We start from the raw sequence: 13,457 nt of genomic DNA, 5'->3' as shown, positions 1-13,457 counted from the left end.
ATGGCTGCAGTCACCATCTGCAGTGATTTTGGAGCCCCCCAAAATAAAACATTTCATGCTTACAAAATGTCTATAATTTTCACAAATTTATTTTGTATTTTAATTTATATTAGTCATAGTCTGGATGATGAATGCCATGAACCAGCTTGGTCAGCCAGCACTTGACTGTATATTTTTCTTACAGGCTCACCGTTCCAGTTGCCTTCCAAGCTCTGCCTGCCTTTAAACAAGTTTTTTTTTTTTAAATAATTTTTAAAATAAGTTTTATTTATAATTTGTTTACAATCTACTATAAGCAATAGATATGACTTTTGCTGTGCAAATTTTCTTCCCTCCTGTTTTTTTTTTTTTGGCTATGTCACACAATTTATGGCATATTAGTTCCCCAACCAGGATGAAACCCAGGCTCACAGCAGTTAAAGTGTCGAGTCCTAACCACTGGACCATCAGGGAATTCTTCCTTCTTTTGTTTTATCCTTAGTGATAAGTATGTTTCCTAAGACTGTCCAGGATTATGAAAATATATCTTGCAATTTAACTGTTAAAATATTTCATTTTAAGGGACCGTTTACCCCCTCTCAGTGTCTGTGTTGAGAGCTTTGTAGTTTCCTTCTTAATAAATCCTGTTCACTTGCAAAAAAACAAATTCATTTTACAATTCTTAAAATTTTGCTACTCTGAAATTTTTAAATGAATAATTTATTTTCTGTGTGATTTTAAAGTTCTAATTTTAAAGTTTCCTTGTCTGAATGTTTTAAAAATAAGGGAGAAAAAAATAAAATTCCATCTATTAGTATTCTTTGCCACCTCCCATGAATCATTGTATTAAAATGTTACTTTTAAATTTTAGTCTATTTAAAATGCTCTTTTTTAGTGATATGAGAATATGTGCCCTTAATTAAATCCTTATCCTCACTTTAGATTCCCTGTGTTTGGAGTAAGAAACATGTGTTCAGCCCATGCCATTCTATATTTGTTTTGTTTCATGTGACTTTACCCATTGTGCTGTCCACTGTTACACTACATTTGTTAAAATGATTTAAGTTTGCTTTACTTTTGAACTTTACCCTTTCTTTTCTTGGTGTTGTTACTTCATAAATATTTCCTTATTCAAATAGTGATATTTTACAGATTATTTCCTTTTTGAGACATATTTGCCATGTCCCTTGATGTTTTAAACATTTTTAATGGTAGTATTGAAGCATTTTTTCCTTCTTGTTCTCTAGCATTGAGTAAGGTTATCTTAGAATTTGTATTTTTAACTTTTTCCCTGACTAAAACTCAGTCCTAATCCTGTATTTATTTCTTGTTTCCTTTAATGTGTTTCATTCTCTGAAAACACATACACATCTCTGTTTCATTGAGAGTCAAGAATTGATCTTGGGGAAAAGAAAACCATGTTTGCAGAAAAGTCAGGTTTTCTAGGGCTCGTTAGGCACGAGGCAATCTTCCTAGAGTGGTTTCTGAGCACTGCAGAGAGTGCTTCTAACCCTGAAGAAAGTTTCTGACTCACGAGTAGAGATGTCCTGACTCCCTCCCTTTAACAGAGTGAAACAGAAGGTTATGGAGCAAAAGCATCCATTCAGACTACGGTAAATGTCCCTTGTCCAATTCTTTATCTTTTTGATACCCTCCTTAAATAATAATAGTGTTTATGAAAATACTTTGTGCATTGCAACATTTTCCATCTTACAGTTGTTAGTAAAGGAAAATAAGTGTTTTGGGGAACGGGAAGACCAGGACATAAATTTGACAATCTCTGATATGAAGAGAAGGGCTTCCCAGGTGACGCTAGTGGTGAAGAGCCCACCTGCCAGTGCAGGAGACTTAAGAGATGTGGGTTTGATCCCTGAGTCGGGAAGATGCCCTGGTGGAGGGCACGGCAACCAGTATTCATGTCTGGAGAATCCCATGAAGAGTGGAGTCTGGCAGGCTACAGTCCATAGGGTCACAAAGAGTTGGACACAATTGAAGTGATTTGGCACAATGCACTCATGATTAGATGAGAAGTAGCATAGTGTATTGTTTCATTATTGCTTTTGCCTGGATGATCTGAGTTTTAATTAAGTTCTTTCCTCTCTAAGTACTCTACCATTTTTCTACTGTTGTATTGACTTTTCCACTACTGTATTTTCAATGCACCTCCTTAATCATTAGAGAAAGCTTAGGGGGATACAGAAAGTTGTAGTACCATCTTAAGGTTTCATGGCCACCATCTTCATGGCACTTATTATCCAGTATTTCAAATAAATTCTCCTCTTCCCTTGTAATTCCAAACTATTAATCTTTTCTGTAAGGGAGTCTGTTGTATTACTAATTAAAATTTGGAGGTGATTTTATTAAAACAGGATTAATTTTCAAAAAAATTATATTAAAGATAAAATAGAGGCTAAATCTTTTAAGGAAACAATTTGAAGGAAGTTAATGACCAGAGTGACCTTCATTCATTTGCAGTGGCTTTGGTGACTTACAGGTAGTTCAGTTTTCCCATCAATCCAGTTTTAGGGCCTAAGAATGGACGGGCCCTGGAGGCTGAAGGAGTCAAGGGGGAGGAAGGAGCCTCCTTCCCACTGGAGGTATTTCTTTCTCTGAAGTGGTTAATCCAGGATCTATTAGCACATGAAAGTTCCAAGCCCTTGCAATTTTCAAAGTATCTGTATATGTATTCATTTATATAGCCTCTAACTGAAAGTTCATAGTTTTGGAAGGAGTATGTGTTTATGTGTAAGCGTGTGCCTAAAACAGGTCTGGAGGGAAGACCATTAGTTATCTTGTGTTTTTTGAAAATAATTGTCTTCTGGAATTAAAACATAAAAAAACATTTTTTTCATTGTTGCCTTTTCTTATAAAGGAGACCAATATTGCATAAACCATATTTTATCAATATTTTTTATATTCTAAAAACCATTTAATAATGATGGTTTATATAGCCTATTTGAGGCCAAAATTATAAAGACCTTTTATTTTTTACAATTAATTTGGGGGGATTTTGAAGTTTTCAAAAATTAAATGTTAAAAAATAACCTTTTATAAGTATGTGGCCAAAAATGTTCTATTGATCTTAAACTTTGGGAAGAAATTTTATTAGTGTGAAGTGTCTTCAGATGTAATTCTTCTTGGCTTACTTAGATATTTTGGGCTATTTTTAAGACTACAAATAAATACTTGGATTTTAATTTGATAATTAGGAAGACACAGAGACATTATAAAACTTTGCTATATGTGAATTTGTTTTTTGGCTATGTGTTGTAAGAATTCTTCCAGAGAAATATTTGTTGGAAAATATTCTCGTCATCATTTGCATAGGTTTATATTTAATTATATTAAATGTAAAATCAGAAAAATATGTAGTATTTGTTGTAATTTTCTGGGGAAAAAAATTTGACAACATTGAAAGAATGAATTATTTGCAAAACATTAAAGCTGCAGAGTCATGGAAACTCAGGGTCTTAGAAATTATTTCCCTGGAAGGGACCTCTTCTCCTGTATTTCTTAGTAGACTTTTATCCAGTGATAGGACTGAAGTGGACATCACCTGGGCACTAGTGGTAAAGAACCTGCCTGCCAATGCAGGGGACATAAGAGATGTGGGTTTGATTCCTGGGTCGGGAAGATTCCCCTGGAGGAAGGCATGGTAACCCACTCCAGTATTCTTGTCTGGAGCATCCCATGGACAGAGGAGCCTGGAGGACTATAGTCCGCAGGATTGCAAAGAGTCAAACAGGACTGAAATGACTTAGCACTCACATATATGCTTCTAGGGACAGGACTGAAGTGAAAATCACAGTGGTTTCCAGGCTCTTGTCTTCAATACTGAAATCACCTAAGAGCTTCAGAAAAGACTGATTCCTGGGTCTCATCTCCAGAGATTGTGATTTCATTCTTCTGGAGTGTGATCTGGGCTTTGAAATTTTTGAAAGATCTTCAGGTGATTCTAATGTGCAGACCAGTTTGGGAACTGCTGGTAAATTACGTGGAAATCAACCAACATTAGAGAATCTACACTGGGGAGGAAAGCTGACTGATGTTTTGAAGGTTCTATAACCATTTAAATGTCACTTCAGTTACCTGCTTCCCCATTGGTTCACCTGGTAAAGAATCTGCCTGCAATGTGGGAGATCTGGGTTTGATCCCTGGGTTGGGAAGATCCCCTGGAGAAGGAAACAGATACCCACTCCAGTATTCTGGCCTGGAGAATTCCATGGACTGTATAGTCCATGGGGTCCCAAAGAGTCAGACTTGACAGAGCAACTTACAGTTACCTGCATGCACACACCAGTGTTTGTAACATGTAGGAAACATTTCCACCTAAATTCAAGAACAGTGACAAAGAATCTCTGATTATGGGGTAGTGAAAAGTTCTGGGGTCTGGGTGTTAGGACTTTGGCTCTGTCATTCTCCAACTATATGATTTTTCCCCCCTCCTAGAGTCTTGAGAAAAAATTCTAAAGTTTAGACTATGAGATTTTACTGATTTTACTAACATTTCCCAACTTTTCCATTTGAAATAATTTCAGCTTTGCAAAAAACTTGCAAAAATAGTATATGCCCTTCACCTAGCTTCCTCAAATGTTAACACCTTAAACAGAGTTAGTAAAACCAGGAAGTCAACATTAATATAATTTTATTAACTAATCTTTAAATTTTGCCAATTATCCCACTAATACAGTTTTGCTAGGCTAAAGAGCCAATTCAGGATCACACATTGCAGTTAGTTGTATATATGGGTGTGTTTGTTAACTCTGAAAAAAAAAAAAAAGCCTATCCAAAAAAGTTACACCAATAGGTCAGCTAATTCTCGAATGCCCTTCCCCTAGATATATCAGTTGTTAGCAGCTTGCCACATTTGCCTTCAAGCTCTCTCATTCTCTACAATTCTGATTTTTTACTGAAGCATTTCAGAAGTTTCAGACACTGTGATCCTTTACCCTAAATCCGTGAGTTAGCATCTCCTAAGAACAAGGACATTCTTTTATAATAACCATCTTTTAAAAGTGGTCCAATTATCATCTTATTCAAATTCAGGAAATTTCCTATGGACAAAGAATGTGGTCTGCCACTTGCATAAATAAAGAACGTTGCATTACCACCATCATCAGCCTCCATAGCTGCCCTCTGTGCAGCTGTGCACCCCGAGGGGAGCTCAGGAAGGAGATAAACAGGATACCAGCCTTAGCAAGTTGAGGTGCTTATCAAAGGCTTGATTTCAATGAGCCCAGACTTTTGAATCTTTCCATACATAGAAAAGCACTAAATTCATTACTTGAGATGTATGGTTTTCTTTAGTTAATGGGACTCTTTTGCTAGTCCAAGAGGCTGTCTCCTGGGCTTTAGTCCTCAGCAAGACCACTGAATAAAACACAATTCTCAATTTTTTGATTATGTATTTTTTTCAGCTGACATTACAAAGCATTGATCTAAAATCTGGTCCATATTCAGATTTCACCAATTGTCTCAATACTGTCCTTCATAGTCATTTTTTTCTTTTTGTAATCTAGGATTTAATCCAGAATCAAGTTTCGCATTTACTTCTAGCGTCTCTTTCATTTCCCTTAATCTAAAATAACTCTTCAACCTTTCTTTGTCTTTCATGATGGTGACACTTTTGAAAAGTACAAGCCAGTTATTTTATAGAGTGGCCCTCAACTTGCATTTGTCTAGACCATTATTTCTTAAAGTATGTTCTGTGACTGATGCTGTCTATACACCAGTGTCACCCAACAATGAGGAGTAAACATAGAAACTGAAATTAGTTGTGCCTTTGAAAATAATTTTACGTTTGTTTTATAGTAAAAATTGGAGGCTTTATTTTTATGTCTTTTGATTTCATTTTTCTAAGAATTTATTTTTATTGTATTTTAAAAAAATTCAGTCCTCAATAGGTTGGATATTCTCTTTCTTTTTTTTTAAACTTTTTCTTTTATGTTGGAGTATAGCCAATTAACAATGTTGTGATAGTTTAATGTGTCATCAAAGGGATTCAGTTATACATATACATGTATCTATTCTCCCTCATACTCCCTTCCCATTCAGCCTATCACATAACATTTAGCAGAGTTCCCTGTGCTATACTGTAGGTCCTTGTTGGTTATCCATTTTAAATATAGCAGTGTGTACTTCTTGATCCCAAATTCCCTAACTATCCCTTCTTCCCCCAATCCTTCACCCCTGCAACCATTAAGTTCATTCTCTAACTCTGGACTGCAAGGAGATCCAACCAGTCCATTCTAAAGGAGATCAATCCTGGGTGTTCATTGGAAGGACTGATGCTAAAGCTGAAACTCCAATACTTTGGCCACCTCATGCGATGAGTTGACTCAGTGGAAAAGACTCTGATGCTGGGAGGGATTGGGGGCGGGAGGAGACGGGGACGACAGAGAATGAGATGGCTGGATGGCATCACTGACTCGATGGACATGAGTTTGAGTGAACTCCGGGAGTTGGTGATGGACAGGGAGGCCTGGCGTGCTGTGATTCATGGGGTTGCAAAGAGTTGGACACGACTGAGCTACTGAACTGAACTGAAGTCTGTGAGTCTGTTTCTATTTTGTAAATAAGTTCATTTGTATTATTTTTTTCAAGATTCTGCATATAAGGGATGTTATACAATATTTCAGGTTGAATTTTTTTTTTTTACAAAAGTCCTTTGTCTCAGTTATTTTGACAAGAATTGTCTAGAATAGTCTTTTGAGGCTAAGGACTGTGCTTTAGTCACCTGAATCCATTACATTCAGACCATACCTGTCAGAGTTCAGTGAATGGTTGCCTGTGGGATGACTTAAAACAACCATTTCTTTATTGGAGAAGCTTTTCTTATGCTGAGTTCAAATCTGTCTCTCTATAAATTCTACACAGGGACTTTACTTCTGCCTGCAAAAACATCATATAGCACGTCTATGCATATCCTTAGGTGTTAGCTTTTCAAAGATTTAAAAAACTGAGACACATCTTAAAGCCTCAGTCTACTTCAAGCAAAAGTAACTCCATTTCTTTTACCATTTGTAGTGATTAGGATTAAATTCTACAGAAAATAGCACCTCAAATAAGAATGACTTACTGACTTTGTTTCTTATGTTCTGCAAGTTCCAGGGTGTCATCCTAGGTCTGGTAGGGAAGTTTCACAAATCATGAGGGATCCAGTACCCCTCTATTTTGCTGTCGCATTGTCCCCAGTGCGTGACTTCTAGACTGTGGTCTAAGATGTTTACTTGTGCTCTAGCTATTACATCTGCATTCCTTCCAGCAGATGGATGAAAGGGTAAAGAGCATATCCCTCCCTTTAAGGACATTTCCCAGAAATAACACAAAACACTTCCATTTATTGCACTCATCTCACATGCTAGTAAAATAATGCTCAAAATTATCCAAGCCAGGCTTCAGCAATATGTGAACCATGAACTTCCAGATGTTCAAGCAGGTTTTAGAAAAGGCAGAGGAACCAGAGATCAAATTGCCGATATTCGCTGGATCACTGAAAAAGCAAGAGTGTTCCAGAAAAACATCTATTTTTGCTTTATTGACTATGCCAGAGCCTTTATCTGTGTGGATCACAGTAAACTGTGGAAAATTCTGAAAGAAATGGGAATAACAGACCATCTGACCTGCCTCTTGAGCAACCTGCATGCAGGTCAGGAAGCAACAGTTAGAACTGGACATGGAACAACAGACTGGTTCCAAATAGGAAGAGGAGTACGTCAAGGCTGTATATTGTCACCCTGCTTATTTAACTTATATGCAGAGTACGTCATGAGGAACGCTGGGCTGGAAGAAGCACAAGTTGGAATCAAGATTGCCGGGAGAAATATCAATAACCTCAGATATGCAGATGACACCACCCTTATGGCAGAAAGAGAAGAAGAACTAAAGAGCCTCTTGATGAAAGTGAAAGAGGAGAGTGAAAAAGTTATCCTGAAACCCAACATTCAGAAAACTAAGATCATGGCATCCAGTCCCATCACTTCATGGCAAATAGATGGGGGAAACAATGGAAACAGTGAGAGACTTTATATTTTGGGGCTCCAAAATCAATGCAGATGGTGACTGCAGCCATGAAATTAAAAGACACTTGCTCCTTGGAAGAAAAGCTATGACCACCTATACAGCATATTGAAAAGCAGAGACATTACTTTGCCGACAAAGGTCCATCTAGTCAAAGCTATGATTTTTCCAGTAGTCACGTATGGATGTGAGAGTTGGACTATAAAGAAAGCTAAGCGCCGAAGAATTGATGCTTTTGAACGGTGGTGTTGGAGAAGACTCTTGAGAGTCCCCTGGACTGCAAGGAGATCAAGCCAGTCAATCCTAAAGGAAATCAGTCCTGAATATTCACTGGAAGGACTGATGCTGAAGTTGAAACTCCAATATTTTGGCCACCTGATGTGAAGCACTGTCTCATTGGAAAAGACCTTGATGCTGGGAAAGACTGAAGGCAGGAGGAGAAGGGGATGAAAGAGGTTAAGATAGTTAGATGGCATCACTACTCAATGGGCATGAGTTTGAGCAAGCTCTGGGAGTTGGTGATAGACAGGGAAGCCTGTCATGCTGCAGTCCATGGTATCTCAGAGTCAGACATGACTGAGCAACCGAACTGAACTGAACTTCCACTTATATTACTTGGGTGAGAACTTTGTCATATGGCCACACTGTGCTCCAAGAGAAGCTTGGAAATGTAGTCTTTTATTTTGGTGATCCCTGTACTCAGGAAAAAAATTGGTGACATTTTTAATGAAGAAGGAGAAAATAGTTATTGACTGACAAATAGCAGTCTCTGCCATTTTGTTCTCATATGCATGTCTCTTCATCAGTGTTTTTATTTCTCGTTGGATGTTTTCATGAATTTAAATATGGTTCCAAGTTGTATGTGACTTCCAAAAACACATTGGACAGGATGTGTCTTATATAAATGGCCTCAATATTAACCAGCATTTGAGGACCATGTCTCATCATGAGACATCTAAGAATGCAAGCTCATTTCTTTTATTTATTCATGATAAAACTAATTTATTTATTTATGATAAAATAATAACTTTATTACTAGTAAAGGCTAGATTTATGAAAAACTGAGGTTTCTTACGATAAACTCCAGAATTATTTACAGCCTTATACATCCCATTACAAGCTGCGATGGACTACCATATAAGGGACAAATCTTTGCAAAAATGGTCCTGCTTGGAGCAGCAGAGAGAACAAGTTCTCCCAGTGGGAACCTGGTTTCGGAGAGAGAAAGTGGGAGAAAATGGGGCCAGGCTATGTGAGTCAGTCATCAGAAAACCCTTCAGGAAGGCTGAGTGAGGCAAATCCTAGTTGTCAAGAGGAGTTGGGGATGGGCAGCCTCTGTTCTGTCAAAGGGCTCTGAACAAAGTCATTCTCCCTTTTCTTTTCATAATCAATGGATCCTTGCATAGTATAATATGCCTTATTCTTTTATCTTTATTGGAATATAATTTCTTTACGACGCTAAACTCATTTGTTTTAGAAACATTTGTGAAGCTTCTGCTGTGTGCTTTGGGGTTGAATGAAAGACTGGCAAACATATTAGAAGATATGTTTTCTTGTGTGTTTGCAGGAATTCAAAATATGTGAAACTGGAAAAGATGATAACATAAGTAGAATTATTTAATGTAAATTTGATTAATCTTTAAATGCTAATAACAATGGTGAAAGCTGCCAATTTTACTCTGCTTACTTTTTGAGGCAATTTCTCCAATTTTCTACAGGGTGATATGTATATGTCACAACTGTGTGCATTATTTTGGGCAGGTATAAGGATTTATCATACATTTCCATAGAGGATGTTATTTAATGATGTCAGTGATACCAGAATCAAGATTGTCAGGAGAAGTAGCAACCTCAGATAAGCAGATATACCACGCTAATGGCAAGAAGTAAAGAAGAACTTAAGAGCCTCTTGATGAGGGTGAAAGAGAAGAGTGAAAAAGCTGACTTAAAACTCAACATTGTGAGGGGCGGTCCTAAGATGGAGGAGGAATAGGAAGGGGAGATCACTTTCTCCCCCACAAATTCATTGAAAGATCATTTGAACACTGAGCAAATACCACAAAACAAATTCTGAACGCTGGCAGAAGACACCAGGCACCCAGAAAGGTAGCCCATTGTCTTCGAAAGGAGGTAGGACAAAATATAAAAGATAAAAAGAGAGACAAAAGAGTTAGGGATGGAGACCCATCCCGGGGAGGGAGTCGTAAAAGAGGAGAAGTTTCCGAACACCAGGACACCCTCTCACAGGTGGGTCTGTGGGAAGTTTTGGAATCTCAGAGGGCATCATAACCAGGAGGAAAAATTAAATAAATAAAACACACAGATTACACGCTTAAATGCAACTCCCAGCGGAGAAGTAGCACAGGCGCTCGTGTCTGACACCAGCAAGCGGGGGCTGAACAGGGAGGCTCAGGCTGCATTGCTTAGGGTAAGAACCAGGCCTGAATACGAGGGCAATCTGAAGGAGCTAACATGAGATAGGAACCCAAACCATGGGATAGCCAGAGAGAAAAAAAAGAGGAAAGAGAGAGAGAGAACTTTCCTGCGAAAAGCTCTAACCTAAGGTACTACCAGGCCAGCACACAGAACAATGGACTGAGCAAATACCAGAGGAGAGTTAGCTGCGGACCAGACCAGCCCATCCCCCGCAGGAGGCAGGGAGGCAGGTGGGCAACAGCCAGAGCCCGAAGACAAGGGGTAAACTCGGCCCCAGAGATGGCATCCCCTACCAAACTGTGAGCAGGCTCCCAGTTTCTAACCAAGTCTTCCTGGGGTCCTGGACGATTGACATCTGCCAGGAAGGTCGCAGCCAGAGATCAGCTCCCCAGAGGAGACACATGGCACACCTGAGACAGCGTTACCACTGCACACCCAGGAAACAAGTGGCTGGGACCAGGGAGGTGATAAGATACATTGCACCTGGGGAGAGTGCACTCGCCAAGCACCTGGTCACCTGAGCTGCTTGTATCTGGGAAAGGCACAAAACGCAAGCCCAACTGAGTCTGTGCCTTTGTGGAGCACCTGAGAACCTGAACCTGAGTAGTGTAGACCTGGGAAGTACACGCAACCCATGGCCTGCCTTAGTTCCCCGGCAGAGCAACCTGGAGCCTGAGCAGTGTAGACCAGGAAAGCACACATGCCATGAGCGGGGGCAAACCCAGTGTGGCCCAGACACTGCAAGGACTCCCCACAGATGCAGTGTTCCTCCCTCTGAGCACAATTGAACAAGTGAGCCTAAATAAATGACCACCTTCACCCCCTTGTGTCAGGGCAGAAGTTAGATACTTAGAGACTTGCAAACAGAGGAAGCCAAAATAAAGAAAAGGGATCAGCTGTGGAAGTGACATGTTCAACAGATTAAAGCCCTGTAGTTAGCACTGGCTACTTTGGCCACCTCATGCGAAGAGGTGACTCATTGGAAAAACCCTGATGCTGGGAGGGATTGGGGGCAGGAGGAGAAGGGGATGACAGAGGATGAGATGGCTGGGTGGCATCACCAACTCGATGGACATGAGTTTGGGTGAACTCCGGGAGTTGGTGATGGATAGGGAGGCCTGGTGTGCTGTGATTCATGGGGTTGCAGAGAGTCGGACACGACTGAGCGATTGAAATGAACTGAACTGAACTGAACACTGGACGGGACCTATAGACCTTGAGAAGAAGTATAAGCTGGAACAAGGAACTATCTGAAACTGAACTGACCCCACACTGCCCTCAACAGCTCCAGAAAATTCCTAGATATATTTTACTATTATCATTTTTTAATTAAAATTTTTTATTTTTAAGTTCTTTATTACTCCTTTAGTTTTCACTTTTAAAACCTACTATTACCTTGAAAAAAAGACCCAATTTTTAAAGCAAATTTCACATATATATATATATTTATAACTTTTGCCATTTTGTTTTGTTTTTTGAATATTGTATTTTTGAGAGTCTAACCTCTTCTCTAGATTTTAATCTTTGCTTTCTGGTATTTGTTATCAATTCTGTACCTTTAAGAATCCAATCTTCAGTTCCCATTTTTACTCAGGCGTGTGATTACTGGCTTGCTTGCTCTCTCCCCTTTTGACTCTCCTTTTTCTCCCCAGGTCACCTCTATCTCCTCCCTCCCCCTTCTCTTCTCTACTTAACTCTGTGAAGCTCTCTGGGTGTTCAGGCTGTGGAGAACACTTAGGGAACTGATCACAGGCTAGCCTGGTCTCTCTCCTTTTGACTGCCCCTCCTCTCCTCCTGGTCACCTCTATCTCCCTCCTCCCTCTTCTCTTCTCCATGTACCTCTGTGAACCTCTCTGGGTGTCACCCATGGTGGAGGATCTTCTCACCATTAACCTAGATGTTTTTTCATCAGTGCTGTATGGATGGAGAAGTCTTGAGGCTACTGTAAGGATAAGACTGAAAGCCAGAGGCAGGAGGCTTAAATCCAAAAACTTAAGAACACCAGAAAACTCCTGATTCCAGGGAACAATAATCGACAAGAGCTCATCCAAAAGCCTCCTTACCTACAGTGACACCAAGCTCCACCCTGGAGCCAACAAGTTTCAGAGCAAGACATACCAAGTAAATTCTCCAACAAAGCAGGAAAACAACCCTGAGCACAAAAAAAACAGGCAGCCAAAAGTCACACCAAACCCATAGACACCTCAAAATTCCCTACTGGATACTTCATTGCACTCCAGAGAGAAGAGATCCAGCTCCACCCACCAGACACAAACTTCCCTAACCAGGAAACCTTGACAAGCCACTCGTCCAACCCCATCCACAGGGAGGACCCTCCACAATAAAGAGGAACCACAGACTTCCAGCCTTCAGAAAGGCCACCCCAAACACAGCAACCTAAATAAGATGAAAAGGCAGAGGAATATTCAGCAGGTAAAGGAACATGTTGCTTATGCTGCTGCTGCTGCTGCTAAGTCACTTCAGTCGTGTCCAACTCTGTGCGACCCCATAGACGGCAGCCCACCAGGCTCCCCCGTCCCTGGGATTCTCCAGGCAAGAACACTGGAGTGGGTTGCCATTTCCGTCTCCAATAAAGGAACATGTTAAAGCCCACTAAACCAAACAAAAGAGGAGGCGAAAGGGAGTCTAACAGAGAAAGAATTCAGAATAATGATAATAAAAATGGTCCAAAAGTTTGAAAACAAAATGGAGTTACAGATAAATAGTCTGGAGACAAGGACTGAGACGATGCAAGAAAAGTTAAACAAGGACCTAAAAGAAATAAAAAAGAGTCAATCAATAATGAATAATGCAATAACTGAGATCAAAAGCACTCTGGAGGGAACCGACAGTAGAATAACTGAGACAGAAGATAGGATAAGTGAGGTGGAAGATAGAATGGTGGAAATAAATGAAGCAGAGAGGAAAAAAGAATTAAAAGAAATGAGGACAACCTGAGAGACCTCTGGGACAATATAAATGCCCCAACATTCGAATCATAGGAGTCCCAGAAGAAGAAGACA

At 39.7% G+C, this 13,457-nt stretch overlaps 1 protein-coding gene across 2 annotated transcripts in view; it reads left to right on the top strand.

Annotated features, from left to right (window-relative positions):
• The window catches only part of NUCB2 (nucleobindin 2), a 52,038-nt gene extending 51,799 nt beyond the window's left edge, over positions 1-239 (top strand). For both annotated transcript variants that reach the window (XR_016038991.1, XM_088843051.1), the window contains one exon: positions 185-239. The gene's annotated coding sequence lies outside the window, so the exon portion shown is untranslated. The remainder of the gene's footprint in view (positions 1-184) is intronic.
• The last annotated feature ends 13,218 nt before the right edge of the window (positions 240-13,457 follow it).

Source organism: Moschus berezovskii, chromosome 14 (genome assembly GCF_049115385.1).
Source record: "Moschus berezovskii isolate FMDL1 chromosome 14, NW_MosBer_1.0, whole genome shotgun sequence".
NCBI classification, from domain to species: Eukaryota; Metazoa; Chordata; class Mammalia; order Artiodactyla; family Moschidae; genus Moschus; species Moschus berezovskii.
Note: the sequence above shows the minus strand (reverse complement) of the source record. Positions and strands in the feature narration are given on the sequence as shown.